The sequence below is a fragment of the Colias philodice genome, chromosome 12, assembly GCF_061535455.1.
Source record: "Colias philodice isolate Cphi_HAF_F1 chromosome 12, ilColPhil1 Martin Lab GWU primary, whole genome shotgun sequence".
Classification (NCBI taxonomy): Eukaryota; Metazoa; Arthropoda; class Insecta; order Lepidoptera; family Pieridae; genus Colias; species Colias philodice.
The window spans coordinates 1670396-1691162 of NC_143097.1; the positions used below are offsets into that span (position 1 = coordinate 1670396).

Consider the following 20767-nt stretch of genomic DNA (forward strand, 5'->3'; position numbering starts at 1 on the left):
CACCCACATTGCTCCGCTCCTGTTGGTCTTAGCGTGATGATATAAAGCCTATAGCCTTCCTCGATAAATGGGCTATCTAACACTGAAAGAATTTTTCAAATCGGACTAGTAGTTCCTGAGATTAGTGCGTTCAAACAAACAAACTCTTCAGCTTTATAATATTAGTATAGGTAGATTAATATAGGTTATTAATCATAATAACATAATATTATGAGCTATAGAAATACTCGATTTATAGTAACGGTCGGTATGAAGACTTCTCATAAGTGACTTGTAGAATATAGAAAATTATAAGAAAGTGAAAAACCTACCCAAAATGTAGAATATTGAAACAATAACCCAAGACAGAAATAGGTTAATATTGAAATTTAAATTAAACCTTTTTATATCAAGATGACAATGTTCATTGACCAATATAGGACATTTAACAAATCCAAAATTTGAGCACGTGCGGACCTTATGTATGAAGATCACTTTGAAATAGAGAAAGGTCATTCATCTTCAAGGATTCAGCGTCATATTAACTTCACTTCACGTAATCTCGTTAAAAGTTGGACATGTTTGTATATTTCGTTATAAATAGCAGTTTCGGACAGAGTTTGATCATGAGTTAGGCAGAACATTTTAGATGTTTGCTGACGCTAAAATTGAAGTAGATAACGAAATTCTTCAAAAATTAAAGCATTATACGGGTTTAATTGTTAAGTATGAGCATAATCTATACCTACTCATATTATCTATACTAATATTATAAAGCTGAAGAGTTTGTTTGTTTGAACGCGCTAATCTCAAGAACTACTGGTAAGAATTGATAAATTATTTCGGTGTGCGATAGCTCATTTTATCAAGGAAGGCTATAGGCTATATATCATCACGCTAAGACCAACAGGAGCGGAGCAATGCGGGTGAAACCGCGTCACACAACTAGTATTATATCTATCTACTACAATGACCGATTTTCTTGTCAGTCTTTTTCCACCAAACCAAGATCTTTTTGTTGGTCTTCACTGGGAATCATTTAAACTCAAATACCAAGCTTAATTATTTTTTAATACAATTGGAATAATTTTAGCGCAATTGAATCTTCATAATACAGATTAACATTTTGTGGTTCATTGATGTTAAATGCCAAATGATTATTAATTTACTAGTGCTATTGTATTTATAGCTAATATATTTTAATAAGTATTCATATATTTATAGTATCTATAGTTTATAGTTAATATAATAAATAGCGCATTGTTAGTTTGTGTGCTTCTTCAAATTTCATAGTGAATGTCGAAATAAATAATAATGTATAATTATTTTTCACTTTATATTATTAAGAATCAATCGGATAGAATTAAACTGAATATATGAATCGCAGAATAATTCAATAAAACATGAAAGCATTATCTGGAATTATTCAGATGGTTAATGTTCGAAATTGTAATCGTTCAATTGTTACATAATGTATGAAGTACTAGACGATAACCCGGCTTCGCTTGTGTTATCTCATTTCAGGGATATAAAGTAGGTATTATGTTAATGTTATCAACTATACAGGGTGACTGGTAATTCGACGTGATCCTTCAAAGACGTTATACTAAAGGTCATTTGCAACAAATTTAGTCCAGCTAACCAGGGGTCAAAAATGGAACGTTATTGAGCTATGATCCTTTTATTTTTGAGGTGATGCAAGTTTTGGGCAATTTTTTTTTTCTAAACTGATCGCTCATTCTTCAGCTTTCAAAAAATATCAATTGAATGTTAACAGTGTAGTAGTTTTTTCATAATTAATTGTTTTTGGTAAAAAGGCAGAAAATTTTCATATCAAAATCCGTCATAGCTCAATAACTATCCATTTTTGACCCCTGGTTAGCTGGACTTAATTTGTTGCAAATGACCTCTAGTGAGACCCCTTTGAAGGATCACGTCGAATTACCAGTCACCCTGTATATATGTGCAAAATACAAATGTTTCAGCTATATTTAAACCAATATAAGCTTTTATTTCATAATACCTGTCCCGGAAAACGTTGTTCGGCCTTGCTCTTATCACTTAAAGGAATGAAAAATAGATGTTAGCCGATTCTCAGATCTACCCAATAGGCAAAATTTCATGACAATCGTACCAGCCGTTTCAGATGAGTATGCTAACTAACATTGTGACACGAGAATTTTATATACAGAGAAGAGAAGAAATAATATTTATACTTAAATAAATCTTATGGGTATTCAGTATTAATACGATCTATGTTACAATATGTTTCTTGCTTTTGTGATAGTAACAATAAAATTACATCCTATATAGTAAGGTTTCTCTTTAGAAACTATGCTAACAAGTAACAAGATTCAAAAGCTCTTTCATAAGAAGTTTACTTGCATTAATTAATTTTTAGTTTCAACTTTATTTTGCAGGAATATTTACAGCAGAAATATGTAAATAACATGTAGGTATATGAATTGAAATGAATTTAAAAGAGCAACTACGGAGTTTCTAGCCGGTTTACTCTTTAGAAGATTTCCGAATCGGTGGTAAATGGTAAAACTATGTTATGACGAGTCAAAAGTGCTTTTAGAAGTCTAATTGAATAAATAAATGTTTGTGTTTATGTTTTAATGATTATTTACACACAAACAATTGAAACTATTTTCCGAACTGGTGATAAATGGTAAAACTATGTTATGACGATTCAAAAGTGCTTCTAGAAGACTAATTGAATAAATAAATGTTCGAGTTTGAGCTTTTTTAATGATAACTAGCTTTTCGCCAGCAGTTTCGGGCACGTAGTCAAAGGAAAACCCGCATAGTTCCCGTTCTCGTGGGATTTTTGGAATCCAGTTATCTATGTATGTGCCAAAATTCATGATAATCGGTTCAGCAGTTTTTGCGTGAAGGAGTATCAAACAAATATACAAACTTTAACATTTATAACTGTGATTTATAATATTAGTAGGATTTGCACACAAACACGCATTAATATACGAATTATCCGAGCATAATAAACGTTTGATTTGAGATCAGCCGAGTGCGTGAGTACACAAAACTTGGAGGAATTAAACTTGGCCCTCAAAGGAGTGACTCAGCAGGAAATGTTATGGGAACTGTGATGATGATTAATTATATTGTTCTAAGTTTAGGATAATTATGAAATTTCTTGATGGTTGAATGGTTTAAGTTTGTATACTCATTTATTTATTTTACACTTTTGAATATGAAAATAATAAAAAAAGACGGGTTGCACTCCGGGAGTGCCGGCAGAAGTGAAAACTTGATTATTAACGTTGAGCATGTTTGATATCTCATATCCATCCGTCTTACGCTTTTTCGATGGTCACGTGTCCTGACGCGAGTTTAAGATTTTATATCTACCCATTACAGAAAAAGTGCTCAACGCCGCCAAAGAAGTTTTCACTTTAAAAACATTATGATAGTATAAAAATATGATAAAGGTGTACCTTATTAATATGCAGTGATATCTACCAGGGGACCACTGGCAACCAATGTAAGAAACTAAATAGTTTGTGAAACTTTTAAACTTACAGACTTTGTAGACTTTTCTTTTTAACATTTAAAACGGGACTTGACATAATTTTTACATGTTCTTTGGTTTGTTGAAGAAAAGGTGTAAATATCATGAAAATAAAGAGAAGACAAAGAATACACATTTTTTCATACGTATAAAAGTAAATAATCTACTCATACATTTCTTATGATTGCGAAATGTGTTTGTTTTCACGCCAAAGCGAATGAACCCATTTTCATAAATTATTAGCATAGATAGATTAGACCTTGGAGGCTACGTTCTTTTGCAAAATGCAAATATAAAACTTACAGGGTAGTAAAATACATAATATGTCTGATAAACTGATAAAGTACCGTAGAAGCTGCATGAGGAAAGCTGTTAAGACGATACACAAAAAAAAATCCACTGCTTGGCGGGCGGAGTCTAATAGCTCGCTATCGCGAACGCGGGTGTGCGCGAAGTCATTCTTGCAAACTCGCCGCGCTGCCGCTGGCCGACTCGGGACAAACATGTATGGAGTCGTCGTCGATAATATTGTTATACATTTATTCAATTGTTGATTTATTGGTTTTATTTTCTTGCTTATAAACAAATAATCTTCTTTCCAACAACTACTTAGACATTATTAATAATTATTATTATTTCGTAATGTTTACTTTATTACAAAATAATACAGGTTATAAATAATCTTTAAAATAACAAAAATATTGTTACTCTGAAAAAATGAAATGATAATCAATAACGCGGACTACTGAATTGATTTAGATAGAATTTGATGCTGACGTATATTACATAATGCCCAGAAATGAAAGGTACTAAGTATTTAAGGTAAGAAGTTATAAACCCTAATTCTTCTCAGTCAAAGTCAAGAGTGGAAGATATCACTAATACAGTAAAACTGATGCGAAACTTTGGATGTTAATTTGTATATTTTTTTGTTAGTTGTTACTTAATCACGTCAAGACTACATTACCAATTTTGATAAAATATAGCTAATTGCCTGGATTTACACATAGGATACTTTTTATCCGAACTGAACACTTCTGTGGGATAAAACAGGATTCACGATATAACCTAATTCCAAGCGGGCAAAGCCGCGGTCGGAATTATATTTTTTTAAATAGAAAAATTGTTTAAAAAAAAACACAAAATATATTGACGCATGTATTTATTTTTTGCACTCTATTATAATTGTAATTATTCATTACAAATAATCAAAATAAAATAGCCAGAACAAAGTTAGGCCCTGGTAGGGTAGGTAGGCAGGTACAGCAATGTGAGACGAACACTGGCTTATTTATACCAATAATAATGTATTATAAACATTAAATTAAGTTTACAACAAAAATACATAATATTAGCTAATGTGAAAACGAATCAACCAATCATCCCACAACAATGAAATGTGCACACAAATATTCATCCAAATCGGTTCATGTGATTAGGAGGAGTGACTGCAGCGCCATCTTCCGGGCCCAACTTTCCAGATCACCCAGGAACTCAATTTAATATACTTACACAAAATTTTTCGAAATTAAAACTCACATTACTATGTAAATATGAATATAAACCTGTTTTAGTACTAAGCAATTTCCCGCACAGGTGTAGTAAGTATAAATGAAATAAATATCAACATCAAATTCTTTATACAACATACTTATCTACCACCTACTAAGAAATGTAATTCTTGAAATTTTTTCGTATTTTTTTTAAATATAATACTACTCCAATGAGCTCCTGTTCCATATCACGTCCGCCATACTTCCACTAAGTTCACCATGATTTTTTATTTCTTTGCACTTTGTTGCTTTTTGCTAAAAATGGAATCATGCGATAAAACCAGTAGAACGTTGATAACATACATTTTTGACTGAATAAAGGTACTTACGAAGGAGTGGGTTCACATTGTGAACAATCAGTGGGTTTATTTTCCTTCTGGATTCCGGATTTCTGAAAAGATTATCTATGCTATAAATAAAAAAAAATCTTACACATTCGTTATGTACTTAAAACAGGGGTACATATCAAACATCGTCTATAATACAATTATCATCAAATTTAAAATAAAACCAACTTCTTCATTAATTTGTTCCAATTGTAAGCATTCTTTTTTCTCCAACCTTTATGTTTCTTCTTCTTATTTTCTTTATTGTCCCCATTTGTCTCATTTTGTCTTATCGTGTTGTCACCCTTTTTTACGATTGCGCGAGCGACACAAGATCCCCGTGTGACGGCCGTAGCGGGAATGACTCGTGCAGCGATCGGGGTAGGAAGGTACAGGGCGGCTCTCGCTATATTGGCTGGTCGCGCGCTAATTTCAAGTATTTCTTGTTTATTTCAAAACCATCGCATATTTCAAAATTCTAAATCGGTAGACGTATAGGTTGTATATTTTATAGTTAATATCCAAAAAGTCGTAACTTTACGTTTGTTATTTTGAAGATGCCAGAGATTATAAAAAAATAACAATGAGAACTTTGTATTTTTTTTCTATCGAGAAAATATCATGGAATCATGTTTCTAAAACGGTAGACGTATTGTGTTACTATTGAACTTTCTTGTCAAGAATTTTCATCACGACAACTTTAATAATATAAAAATTACGAAGGTTTGAAAAGGGCCGTAAATGTTAGAAAAATTAATTCATCACCTTAATAAATTGAAACTGTCAAGAAAAATAACCAATATCATTATTTTTTACAACCCTGACTTCCAAATCAAGGAAGTTCCGTGCTAATTACTAGCTCATACAAGACAAATTTATAATACGCTAGCTTTGCTTCGCGGTTTCACCCGCATTGCCCCGCTCCTGTTGGTCTTAGCGTGGTGATATTATATAGCCTATAGCCTTCCTCGATAAATGGGCTATCTAACACCCAAAGAATTTTTCAAATTGGACCAGTTGTTCCTGAGATTAGCACGTTCAAACAAACAAACTCTTCAGCTTTATAATATTAAGTATAGACACATCTACCATCTGCTTTTTACAGGTGCCTGGTGTATTACAAGCAAAAAAAGCAGATCTCGGTACCCAATGTAATATCTAACTATAGAACTCAAAACATTTATGAAATAAGGTCAAGCGTTACGTCTGTGCGTTGCGCTCGGCTATTTTCGTAAGCGATCGTGATGTGTCGGCTATTTCGGGCGGGCCCTCATTTCACCGTGGTAAATTTGGATAAACTCTCTGTCTTTGATGTGAAACAAATGTTTACGTTTAACCGCGAACTTTTCATATAATGTAGGTATTGTAATATCTAGTCTGTGTGCATTGTTTACTTTTTATTCTATTCATGCAGATAGATTCGCTTTTGCTAATGCTGCGCTTTGAAACTAAATAATTCGAAAGTCTTTCTGTTAAGCCTAAACTAAAGCAACGATTTGGATGAAATTTGAATTGAACAGATAATAATAGGTTTATCTCTCTTTTCAGTGGTCATAATTACTAGTAGTGTCTAACTCAAAATAAATTTCTGCCGTAGGTACCTAGGTATATATTTAAATTTTTATTCGACAAAGACAATTCGCGTTTAAATATTGCTACTAAATTACCATAATATTCGCATTTTGATGCAATAATCGAAGTAACACTTTGTTTATGTATTGAAACTTGCAACATTATTGAAGTGAAACTTCTTTATCGGAAAAAAATTTAGTGTAACATTTTTTCGTTACGCCGTACGCGTGACATTTTTCCGATGCGCGCCATCTTTTTCTTATCCCTACCACGCGTGGTTCGACGTATTTCTGTAAAGTTGCATATAGTAAATTATTTTTTTGAAAATAAGGTCATAAACTAGTACACGCACACATTTTTTAATTTTACACCACTACCTTACTAGCAGCTTATATATACATACACTTAGCATAAATCATCGAGATATATGTACTACTAGAGGGGTTATTCCAAACAAAAACATTGCGCGCGGCCGATGTGGTGGGGTACGTGTGGAACGAGCGAGGCGTGGCTTCAAGTTCAAAGATTAAGCAATGCGTGCAGATGCGACACATTGTGCAATCTGTTTACTCGGTACTATCTGGTGGTACTGATACTAGGGAATTAATAAAAAGAGGATTTTATATTAAACTATGTATTTTAATTTCCTTTAAATAATATCAATTTAGTAAGCTTTTGTCGTTTTGTGTAGTAATCAATAGTTTTATCAGTTTTTGCTTCATGATGTAATCGAATTTTGGAGTATTGGTTTATAATAGCCCTAATTAAATGGATACGATGATTCAATGTTGATGGCGTTTACGTATAAGAAACTCACATTTTGAAAAATCTCACGTGAGATTCGAGGATGGGGGAAGGGTTGAATAAATTCTCACGACATCTCACCAGGGGGGGAGGGAGGTGCAGAAAATTTTAAAAAACACCTCACGTAATTTATGGACGCCCCCTTACTCGATCACAATTTTTGTAACGAATGTGAAAGACGAAACAATAAATACGCAAAGCGGCTTTTACTATAAATGGAACTACATTTAAAAATATACTTTATTTATTGAGTTATAAGGTTGCTCCCATTCTGTTTATTTACATTCTCAAAAACATCAATCGCCGCAGAGGTGGCTTGCGACAAAGGCGGCTTGTGTCAAAGGCCTCGGCGATATCATTTAAGAACATAATATTATGTACTTTAGGCAAACTTGTAATAAGATCTATTTTACTTTCTTATTAGTCCATTTGACAAGGATATTGGGTAAGATACCTATTGGAATAATTTTATTATTATGTAACTATGTACTTATTAAATCCACGAATAAAAAAAAATTTTAGTCGAGAATATAGAAATTGGGTCGCATTTTTTTAATCCGCGAATAGTGAAAACACGAATAAAGGAAGCGCGATTAAGGAATTTTTACTGTATTAGTTTCTGTGAATGTTGTGTTTATTTGTAATTGTTGTGCATAATAATTTATAAATCCTATTGGAACAACTGTTGATTAACCTTTTTTTAATAAATAAAAATAGGTAAATAAATAAATATTACTTAATATAACCTGCCGTTTTACTTTGCGTAGTCGGGTAAAAGTATAAATATTTAGGTACTACACCACGGTAATCTTTCCTAGTAGATATTGTATATACATAGTTAAAAAAATCCAGTTACATTTTTTTAACAGACTCATCGATAGTGTCACATCTGTGCTGTTAGTCTATGAAAAATGGCGCGAAACGCAGAACGCGTGGTGATTTTTCGCAAAATGATAACAATATTAGTAAAATGCATGACTTACTCATAATAAGGAAACTTACTGGTGAAAAGTCACTCCTCGGGCTTTGTTTGTATTATGGGAACTGTTAAAACAATATCTAAGCAAACACGAAGGCATTTTGAACAGAGCAATAACACGTGTTGACGCGGCAAGCGGGGGGCACAGTCCGACACAGACTAAAGAGACTTGTGATTCTTACCTCTAGCTCGTGTTAAAGAGAGTGTAGTAGCGATCGCCTCTCTAGTACGTAGTACATACTATCTCGATGGCATAAATAGAAAAAAAGAGCGTGTGTGCCGAGCACACGTGTCAGCTGAAGTGAAACATAATATTTAACAACATTCAAAGATACCAAAATCGGCGCCTTACTCCACGACGTGACGGTATTGCCATGACGCGACTTTGAAATTTTATTCTTAACGAGCCTTACGAAGTTTCACTTCAAAAGGAAAAATAAAACGTTTACCCACTGCACAACGCGTTTTCCCAGCAGAACGCGGAACTATGTCACGCGCAGGCAGCGGTGTGTGCACAGGCGGTTCACACTCCATTGCCTGACCCACTGGGCTAGCAATAATGTTTGTGATTCTTACCTGGAAATAAATAAATCGGTTTAAATATAAGTAGATTAATATATTTTAATACTTTTTTGTTTCTTTCGTTTTTGGTGTTTTTTTTCGCATTGCAAGAGTCGATCTCTAAAGGCATCCCTGTTTTATTGCCCTTATATGTAATTTTATAGGTATGTTTGTTCACCACTTTTCTAACTTTTTAACAATTATTAGAGTTAGCAAATCGAGTTCCTAATTTTTATTGAACATTCAATATTACAAAACAAATATTTATTTATTTATTCATGCTTTATTGCTCTGAAATAACTTAATCTAAATAAAAATTAAAACAAATGGCGGTCTTATCGCTAAATAGCGATTTATTCCAGAAAACCAGACGTACGGAAGGATATTATATTGTTTACGTGAACTTCATTCCAAAAATAAACTTATTATGAATACATCAACTTGATTATATATAAATTACATTAGACTTACTTACCTTCTACTTTTTACTTAACATGTAAAAAATAGCAAGAAAAGCATATTTTAATTCCGTGAAACCTTGTTTACAATGCCACATAATATGTGGCAAATCAATATATTATATTGATCAATAATTCACCACTTTCGTAATATTCATGAACCCGAACAAAAGAAAGATTTACAGGTAAAAGTATTTAAAAGCACTTTAAACAGACCGTTAACAAAACAATAGAAAAGGTCGAATATTTAATGGGTCGATTAAAAATTTACGACGCTATTAGGCTTTCTAAAGAGGAGGTATGCAAATATATTTTACGCACTTCTGTCGTCTTATTCTTATTGTCGTCGTCTTATTCTTCAGTTACATAAAAAAAACCTGAATATTTAACGAACCATCAATATAAATAAGTATACGCGAATATGTAGAGTATTTTTATGTTTTTAAAAGTGCAATACTTAAAAATTATATTTTTTCGTGTTTTCAGAATTCGTTCACCGATATAAAGCTACATTCTATAATTTTTTCTGTAGCAAAGGACACGGAATTAACACGTAAGCATTACAGAACAAATTATTTAAAAACTCTTGCAGTCAGAATACCATTTGACGCTACCACTAATAAAAGTTTATTAAATCCTTTTTAGGTTAACCTAATCTCTTATTTGACCACAGATATTTGACAATTAAGATGAACAATAAACTAAGGGCTGATTTTTCAATCCTTGGTTAAAACTTATTCGTCGAATAATGTATAAAACCACCATTTTAAAAACGTATTCTAATTGCCTGTATTTGACAGTTTACGTGACATTTTAATAATATTATCGTGTAATACTTTATTGGACGGATAAGTTTTATCCAAGCATTGAAAAATCGGCCCTTAAACAGATATTTAACATCTTACAAGCTAGTTGATATTTTACTTTGGCTCTACAGGATGATTTTAAGAAGAAAAAAAACTACTAAATAAAACAAAACCGTCCTTGTTGTGTATTTGGATAAGAATTTAAAGGATTTCCAGTTTCAAAACTCATCACAAATACGGTAGACTAAATTTGAGTAAATTAAATAATATTCTTACAATCCGATAATAAAATCATGAATAATTCACATCTCCAATGGCTTAGCTTATTCAAAGGATGAGATTTAATTATGGAGATAAAGTTAGGTATTGTTATTATAGACCGGGAGATACTGACACAAAATTTCGAGTCATTTGTAACAGGATGGCGGTTCTACAGGGTTCTTAGTACGCAATGACAAAAAGAAAAATGATGGTGTGAACGCTGGTACCGGCGGCTTAGTCGCGTGGGCGTTAGTCGAACTCGTCGGAAAATAGCGAAAGTCAAACGATTTGTAACAGTATGGCACTTATTTTTCCTGTAAGTTTGAGGATCAACGAATATAAATACAAAATTTCAAAGATCTAGGTGTTGGAAATCTTCACTTATATAAATTAATAATAAATTTATTTTTCAAGTATGACAGCACTTTTTCCCCCTACTAGAAGTATGGCAAATATAATAATGGTCACATTTTATCAAATACTCTCCAAAAAGCCAAATGCAATACTGGTACAAAAAGATAGGCGAAATAAAAAAAATTTGCAGATTTTCGGCGGTATGGCGACCATTTGGAATCGTCCGAAAAGTATGGCATGGCGATTTTCGTAAATGGCTGCACAACGATGGTTACCTGTGCAAAAGTTAGCTTGGTACAAATGGTTGAATAATTGTTTTTTTTAAATCAACACATTCGCGTCGGTATGGCGGGCTGTAAGTCATACCGGAAAAGTATGGCATGACACTACCGCCTACTTCTTTTTTATGGGCTATCGGTAAATTCTAAAATTTTTGTGTTACAAATCGTTTGACTTTCGCTATTTTTCCGACGAGTTCGACTAACGCCCACGCGACTAACCCACCGGTACCAGCGTTCACACCATCATTTTTCTTTTTGTCATTGCGTACTAAGAACCCTGTAGAACCGCCATCCTGTTACAAATGACTCGAAATTTTGTGTCAGTATCTCCCGGTCTATTACGTTTTACGTCATATTTCAAACTTGCTGACGTCAGTGATTTCTTTCGCGTTTAGATATTTTTCAGAAAACTCTTGTATTTTTTTAATAAGAGTTTCTGAATAAAAAAGAGCGTGTATGCCGAGCATTCGTGTCAGAAGTGAAACTTTTTTGGCAAGGTTCAAATTTACCAAAATCGTCGCCTTATTCCATGACGTGACGGTATTGCCATGACGAGACATTAAAAATTTTACTCTCAACGCGCGTAAAGACGTTTCACTTCAATAATAATCCTTGAAGTGTAAGCTGTCTACTCGTGAAAGTTTTGTAAAAAATGATTCACTGGTTAAGGCGCTTCGACGGAACAAAGAAACAGACAAAAATTATATTCATTTTGTTACATAGTTTATTTCTCTATGCTCTTTACATTGTTGTTTTAATGGGAGCTGCTATTTTCATTTTACAAAACACTAATTATTATTATGCAAAATACTTTTATATTGTCACAGATTGGAAGGAAATTTAGGTCAATTTGGATTTGATTAAACGTATTTTCATTCAGGTAAATCAGGGCTCTTAAATATAATTTTTAAACAACTAGACACTTTCCTAATTGTCTCATTATATGATCAAGGCTTGAAACTTGACCGACCTACTTTCTATTAATATACTATAGATGACATTTAAGCCAAGTCTAGTATTAAATACAATATTAAAGGAAATATGACCTTCTGGATATGTTATATTTAACTTATCAGTCAGTTCTTTACGAAAGGTTGTTTTTAATATAAAGAAGAGAGATTAGAGTTTTTGTTTCTTTGTTTGCTACGATTAACAACCTGTTAAATAAAATATTTTGCGTTTAGTGTTATATCCTTACTTATTATAATATTTAAAACTAGCTGTGCTCCGCGGTTTCACCCGCATTGTTTGGGTCCTATTGGTCTCAGCGAGATGATATATAGCCTATAGCCTTACTTGATAAATGGACTATCTAACACCGAAAGAATTTTTCTAATCGGACCAGTAGTTCCCGAGATTAGCGCGTTACAAACTCTTCAGCTTTATCACTACATAGTATAAAACAAAGTCGCTTTCCCTGTCCCTATGTCCCTATGTCCCTATGTCCCTTTGTACGCTTAAATCTTTGAAACTACGCAACGGATTCTGATGCGGTTTTTTTTAATAGATAGAGTGATTCAAGAGGAAGGTTTATATGTATAATAAGATCCATTAAGTAGTGGAGAAGTACTGTTATTTTTGAGGTTTCTAATGTGATGTCGTAAAAAATTACATTTATTCCGCTTACATTGCAAACGCAGGCTGAACCCTACGAGTTTTATCAAAATAATGTACTAAGTATTATACACATTGAAAAGGTCTACAGAAAAGTCCGCGATGGTATATGTCTATCTCTTATGGATAACCCACAATAACTTTTTTTTGTCATTTACTTTTTACGACAAATAATGGCTAATTTTCGAAGCGATTTTAACCAATACAGAATTAATCCTTAACCAATTAAATACCATGGATACATTGTTCATTTAATATAGATCTATATGGCCCTTTACACCGTATGATTTAAGTGAATATTTTCGAAGATATTACAGATTTAAAAATTGCAGGACGTAGCGTTTGCGGCCGCCCGGCTATGTATTTTATACCCGTGCGATGCCGGAGGCCGGAGCGGGCCGCTATATTTTTATACCTATACAACGTTCACAATTTTTCTGTAGTGTATTTAGTATCAGCATTGCACCCGTGCGAAGCCGGGGCGGGTCGCTAGTAATCTTATATATAAAATTCTCGTGTCACAATGTTAGTCTGCATACTCCTCCGAAACGGGTGGACCGATTCTCATGAAATTTTCTGTGCATATCGGGTAAGTCTGAGAATCGGCCAACATCTATTTTTCATATGTACCACGGGCGAAGCCGGGGCGGGCCGCTAGTATTAGTATAGATTTCATCTTTCAACCCGGGACAGCCAGCGGCCAGTAATTAATTACATTAATGGTAAAACCGTGTAAAATATGAAACTAGCAAATTGATAATGAAAATTAATAAATCCAGCGCAAAGTTTGCTTTTTCCATATTCATAAAGATAATCAATTTGCACCGAACATGTCGAGATAAGTAATTCTGGGTAAATTGGCCCAAATTGGGGAAAATAAAGCTATGCGGGGTTTAAACTAAATTCACTCGGTATTTGTTAATTAATTAACTAATTTCTAACGGTTCAATGCATTTTAGTATCTGTGGCAATTATTGTGGGTTCTGAATATACGGGTAGGAGAAATCAGGGTCCTCATTAGTGAAATCGGTCTTATGTTGTTATCCTTAATTTTGGCTTGTTTAAATATAACAAAGGCTTGTAAAGGAAATTCATGTTAAAATAATCTTTACATTTATTAATGGAAGTACACGTTAAAATATTTTTATATTTATTACAAGTTGAATTTATGAAAAATATTTCGTTAATTAAGGTATATAAAAATTCCTGTTTCTTCCTTCAACATTTAATTTTTATTTTTAGAAACAGTACAATAGATAATAATTTTATTATTATCTCGATATTTTGTTATCAAAAACCTGATGTTATTAATTCAATCAAAGTAGGCACATATTAAGCACACATTACTTCCTTTATTTATATGTAAATTGATTAAAACCGTAAAAAATCACACCAGATATGGTTAAATCCATTAAATATAATCCCATTGTTAAAGCCTACATCCACCCTTAAAAATAATTCCGCATTCACTCTAAAATAAACGCATTATGGTTAAAGGTCGGATCCAAAATCTAATAGATATTGAAGACCCATGAGTCGGAAAGGTAGACGCAATCAATCACGCAAAAACGATTGGCAGATGTATTAGTCTGTTCGTCAGTTTAATTATTCCTGCCAAGTTTATGGTCGATTTATCTGTCGACATGTTTTGCTGTGGTTGGCCGCTAGTGATCTACAGGTAAAGTTTCAAAAGCTCTCGATTTAGAAACGGCCAAATTAAAAAAAAAGGATGCAAAAAGAAGGAAAGCAAAAAGAGAAAGGATATGTATTGTTTGTTTTTGTGTGATAATTATTAGTAACTAGTTGTGCTCCGTGGTTTCACCCGCTTTGCTGCGCTCCTTTTGGTCTTATATATAGCCTTCCTCGATGAATGGGCTATCTAACACCGAAATAATTTTTCAAATCGGACCGAGTAGTTCCTGAGATTAGCGCGTTCAAACAAACAAACAAACTCAGCTTTATAATATTAGTATAGATTAATCAAATACATTAAAAAAGTTAGAAAATCGACGATAGAAAAAACTGTAATGAGTTCCGAAGCATGATATTCTCTTTATTTAAACTTTTGCCTTATTATAAATAGAAAATAGATAATACTTTTCCTGTAAGTAATAAACTTCCTCAACAAAAAATAACAACGTTACAGAGGTGTGGCTTCCAATAGCTTTTACTTGAAGGGAATTCAAGATAGAAATAGCCAGATCGGTTTCCAAGCGACTTTTCTTGAACACAAACAAATTGATACTGTTATTTTATTTTTCCGAGGATCTACTACGATCTAATCTATATAAATTATTCTTTTTTTAACACGGAAGGCAAAATTTTAACTAAACGTATTTATAACTAGCTGTTGCCCGCGACTTCGTCCGCGATTCGGTCGTTTTTCGTCATTCGTCGTTTAAAAAAAATACGTGACACTTTATTTTTGAATGTTCTTAATTGTCTCTTATAAAATTTAACTACATTTAATGAATACTCTGATAAGAAAATCTTAAAATCATCGAAAATCATAGACATCGAATATCTGAGGAAAACATGAATGAATGTGATTTAAATTCTACATTTCTTAGTAATTAAAATAATAATCTAAATTAAATGTAGATTAACAGTTTGAGCGCACCATTATAGAATATGTACCTAAGTAATAAATTACGTTAGTTTACATAGTAACTTTACTAAAAACACGATGACTTTCTTTCGCGCTCGGTACCACAAACTAAACATGTTTGTGGTACGTGGCCCGCGTCACTTTACCCCCCACGAGTTCCCCTCCGTTGCTATGCGAAAATACATTCGTCGCCCTACTGTAGGAAAAATTGTAATACTGCGGCCTGGGCGTTATAACACGCTCAAGGAATTCCTGAGTGCTGATAGACTTCCGTCTATCGGCATTTATACCAATTTTATATTAATATCACCATCTTGAGGAAAAGCTTCTAATGTCGATTTAAAACGCATATATACGGATTAACCTGATGAATTAACATGTTCTAAAATTGTGAAATGAGTTCAGTTTTAAATTCGAGAAATATTGATTTCTTGTATTCGATTATTCGTCGTAGTCGAATACAAAATATATTTAAAGAAACTTAGGTTGGCCTTCAGGCAAAAGGGATCCTATCAAATGATAAACTTGACCTTGTATCTTAAAAGTAAGAATGAAAGGAGCATCTAATAATTGTTGAGCACCAAAGGATCATTTAAAACGCAATACTATAAGAGCTAATATTGTCTAAGAACTGTTTAGATTGCACATGTTCCTCTAAAACTTAAAAGTAGTGATTTCAAAGGTTCCGGCGTATCTTCAAACGAAAGCCGACTCCTTACTCCACTTTAAAGCATTACAAAAAGAACATACTACGTTAATATCGCCTATACAGAAGATGATCTGTAATCAATTGTGAGGTTATAAGCAAACCCACTTTTATATTATTTTGTCGGACCACACCACCGAATTTGTAGATTGATCTTCTATGTTTACCTCTAAGTCATTAAGACTATGTCGAAATCTGTCTGCAATAAGACGGGCCTCTCGCTATTCGTCCGTTTAAAGAGACCAATAGTTTCAATTCTTAATCTTTCATTGAACAAACTTATTAATCGTTCTTGTCTCAAATAATGGTAATATTCGCGTCCCTACTCTAGTCATTGCTTATGCTCATGTTCATCTTCGAGAGATCGAATAATATTATGGTGCACCCTATTATTTGTCAAACGGTCTTCATATTGAGTAAAAGTTTCAGAATTCTCGAGATAAAATATGACGATCGTGATCAGCTGTGAGACGTAATTCCCTCTCAGTGAGGGTTTCGGTCTCACGGGATAGTACAATATGCCATTTGCGATCAGCTGTGAGACGTTATATATACCCTCAGTGAAGGTTTCGGTCTCACAGGATAGTACATGCCGTTCGCGGTCAGCTGTGAGCCGCAATTCTCGTTGTGAAGCGGTTTCAGGTTCGGCATAACACATGTTGTTTTCGGTCAATAGTAAGCCTCTTATCTCTAACGATCCTTGAGAACTCTTATTTCTCATTTTCTTAACTTTGCTCGAATTTCGATATATAAAGATTTTTTAGGTGGCACTGATGCGGGTGAATAAAAATTAAAACGGACTAAGAGTGTTATAATCTCAATCATCATCATCAATACATATAATAAAATTGTGGAAAAGTGATGTCTGTACAATTAAAATATGTAGAAAAAAATTAGCAGGTGTTATTATTATCGAGAAATCGAGAGAAACCATTTTTTTCTCTTAAAAGCTCCCCCCCTCCCACTTCCCGAACTCCGATTGACCGTAATTTATTTTTCCTTACATTTTTATCATATCCTTTTCTAATGGGTTTCATCCTACTGCGATTTTTTTTTGTTTCAAAAATTATCTACCCTGGTGTATAGGTAAATTTTCCACATAAAATGTCCTTTAAATTATGTCGTATTATATTTTTAACCCCCGACGCAAAAAGACTGGTGTTATGTGTTTGACCGCTATGTATTTCTGTGTGTGTGTGTGTGTCTGTCTATGGAACCGTAGCTGGCTAACAGGTAAACCGAATTAGATGCGGTTTTTTTTGTTAGGCAGAATATTTTCCGACGCTGGTTCTTAGATAAAGTGTATCAAAATTGGTTCATCCACTTATTATACCTACATAGGGGTAAAAGTGGGAATGAAAAAAATGAAAGTTATAATTTATTTTTAAAGATCGTCGGGAAGTTTATGAAATTATTTATTCCTTTTTCTATACACTTTTCTTCGTCTAAACGGTTTAGTTACGTGCTCTCTCTCTCTCTTCAGCCTTTAAGTTACGTGCGTGAGACAGGAAAGATCTAATTTGGATTTGTTTCTTGATTTGATAAAAACTGAGTATCGATTAAGCTGATCAGTGGCTACTGGCTACACCATAGATTATTAAAAACATCCGTTTAAGAAAGGAAGGAAATAGAATTTGCTCCTCTCCCCCCCCCTGGTTCCTAAAAAATAATATGACATAATTTAAAAGAAATTTTACGTAGAATTAGTTAGGCATTTCTTTTTTGATTTTCGATATTATATACTAATCATAATTTTTAATTACAATATGTAGTAACTATTTGGTATAGGTTAGGCATTTCATTTCTTGATTTTCTTTAATAATTTGGTACGTAAGTTTTTTAGCTCAGTTTAGTAAGAAATTTTAATAACAATTCTTTTAATTATTTATGGTAGTACAACAGTACAGTATGGTTGTACGTATTTACTCAATAATTGTATGTTAAATAGTAATTCAGCATGGGCGTAGCCACGGTGGGGCTGGGTGGGGCGCTTACCCTGGCTTTGATCTGGTAGGTACTAATTGTGAAGGGGAGTGGGCGTAGGCGTGGGATTGGGACTGAACGTGGCATATGGCGTGGGAGTGCGAGTGGGCGCGGGAGTGGGAGCATGAAAATAAAAATGATTTTTTATTGTTGCCCCACCCTGAGCCCATGGTCATAGGTCCCATAGTCACTATTCCACGCGAACGAAGTCGCGGGGACAGCTAGTAGACAAATATAATCAGAAAGCTTTGAACTCCTAAGCTCAACCATAAAAGATAGACATTTATGATGTCGGGAGATATTTTTTATATAATATGGAGAACATTTCTTTCATACTTGATTTCTGTGTAGCTTTAACCATTAAGATACACGCATTAAGAACGCACACGCGACGAAAGCTTAAAAATGGAGTTGCTGCTCTGCTCACGAATATGAAAAATAATTGTACCAAGTTTCGTTTAAATCCGTCGAGTAGTTTTTGTTTCTATAACGGTTATACAGACAGACAGACAGACGGACAAACATTTTTGACGTCGATGTCGATCTCTAATCACCTCATGATAGTTATTTAGGAAATATATTTCATGTGCAGAATTGACCTCTACAGATTTAATATAAGTAGGTATACATATATTTAGATTCCTATTTCCATGTAACGTTAAATTCGACTATATAATAACTAACAGACAACGCAGGTTACTCTCGTTTCCGTAAGTTGAGGCGGCTACATATTCGGTCCTAATAACATGACTTTTTGTGAACGAAACGACAGCGCGGTTTAATTCGATGGCAACACCATCAGAAAAAAGGAAATATTTTTAACTTTGAAAAAATATTATGATTTACACTATTAATACTATTTTAACATTAACACAAAATATAAGACTGTGAGTGTGTAAAAATAAATCCAGCTAGTTTCACATCACACTTATGTTTATAATTAGGTATACGACATGAAAATATATTAATTACCAAGCAATAATCATACAGATAAATACTGAACAAAAGTATTAACAGTCAAAGTATATTTTTACTAACAACATGTAAATGATGAAGGAATAATAATTATCAACGAACTAACCTTTTTGTATTAGAGTCCCGCCTCGTGATCGAATTATTAAAACACGAAGATTTTTAAAAATGTAACCAATGAACACAATCAATATTAGATTAACTGTAATGGTGTCTAGTTTGACTTAAAATAATATACATCTACCCTCACTTTTAAAAATGTAGTATATTCACACGAATTATATAAGCGCACCTTATAGGGAAGGGAAGATTTATTATGGGTTAAAGAGTTAAATAAATAAATAACATAATTATATTTAAATTATTAATTTTTAACATTGTGTTCAGTAGTGTTAACATGTAAATTGATTTGATTTTTACGAAATCTCATAGATGGCGCTGAATCAAATTTGTCTTTATAGTACTAAGATTCATTAAACAGTTTCTCTGCCCAAATTACGTAAATGACGTAGTTTTTATAGTGTAAAGCTAGATAATAGCATGGCTTACTCAAAAACAACATTTAAACATGAGTCTTTAGATTGTACGCTGTCGTAGTTCACGGAATACGTAAGAAAAGTAAAGGTTCACAGCTCCTCCCCCGGAGGTGATAGCATGATAATATGTTTAAAAAAACCTCACACGACCTGTTAGTAATATTCATGCAAAATTTGAAGTCAATCTATGCAGTACTTTTCGAGATTAGCTCGGACAAACATACAGACAAACAGACAAACAGACAAACAGACAAACAGACAAAAATTCTAAAAACTATATTTTTGGCTTCTATATCGATTATAGATCATGGATTATGTATTCTTTTAAAAAAATATTCAATGTACAGTTTTGACTTTCCTACGATTTTATTATATGTATAGATAAAATAATAAAAAATAAATTAATTTATTATCTTCCACGAAGTACAAACATAACACATTATATTTAATGTGAAAATATTCCACCCATTTCCATCGCTAAAAATATATAATGTTAAAAAAACGTGTAGTTACTTAAAAAAGAAGCATTACATATTTGAGAACACAGAACTATAACAGTACACACACATACACATACACATAAATAACTATAAAAAAAATAGTGATATTATCAAACAAATGAATACAGAAAACTTGAGATAGGTCGACACCCTCTATTATAAATGACTTGAAAGTTCAACGCTCTTGAATAATAATTCTTAACAAAATATAAATAGGACTGCAATACTTAATTTTCACGTTCATTAAAAGTATACGAAGTTATTATAATATATAATATATTATAGAATATTGATGAATTGTTTAATTAATAACTGTCATTTATAACACAAGTCTTGTTTGTTTATACAATTTTAGAAGTAAAACTACTTAAGGTCGGGT

General features: G+C 33.0%; 1 protein-coding gene and 1 long non-coding RNA gene across 2 annotated transcripts in view; both read right to left on the bottom strand.

The window, feature by feature from the left end:
- Positions 1-20767, bottom strand: part of Rgk3 (Rad, Gem/Kir family member 3) — a 126405-nt gene that overhangs the window by 46266 nt on the left and 59372 nt on the right. The window lies entirely within an intron of this gene.
- LOC149483792 (uncharacterized) lies at positions 4998-6122 on the bottom strand. The gene is made up of 3 exons (XR_016316440.1): positions 5583-6122; positions 5397-5458; positions 4998-5322 (listed from the first exon to the last, which is right to left on the bottom strand). It is a non-coding gene; the product is annotated as an uncharacterized LOC149483792 (long non-coding RNA).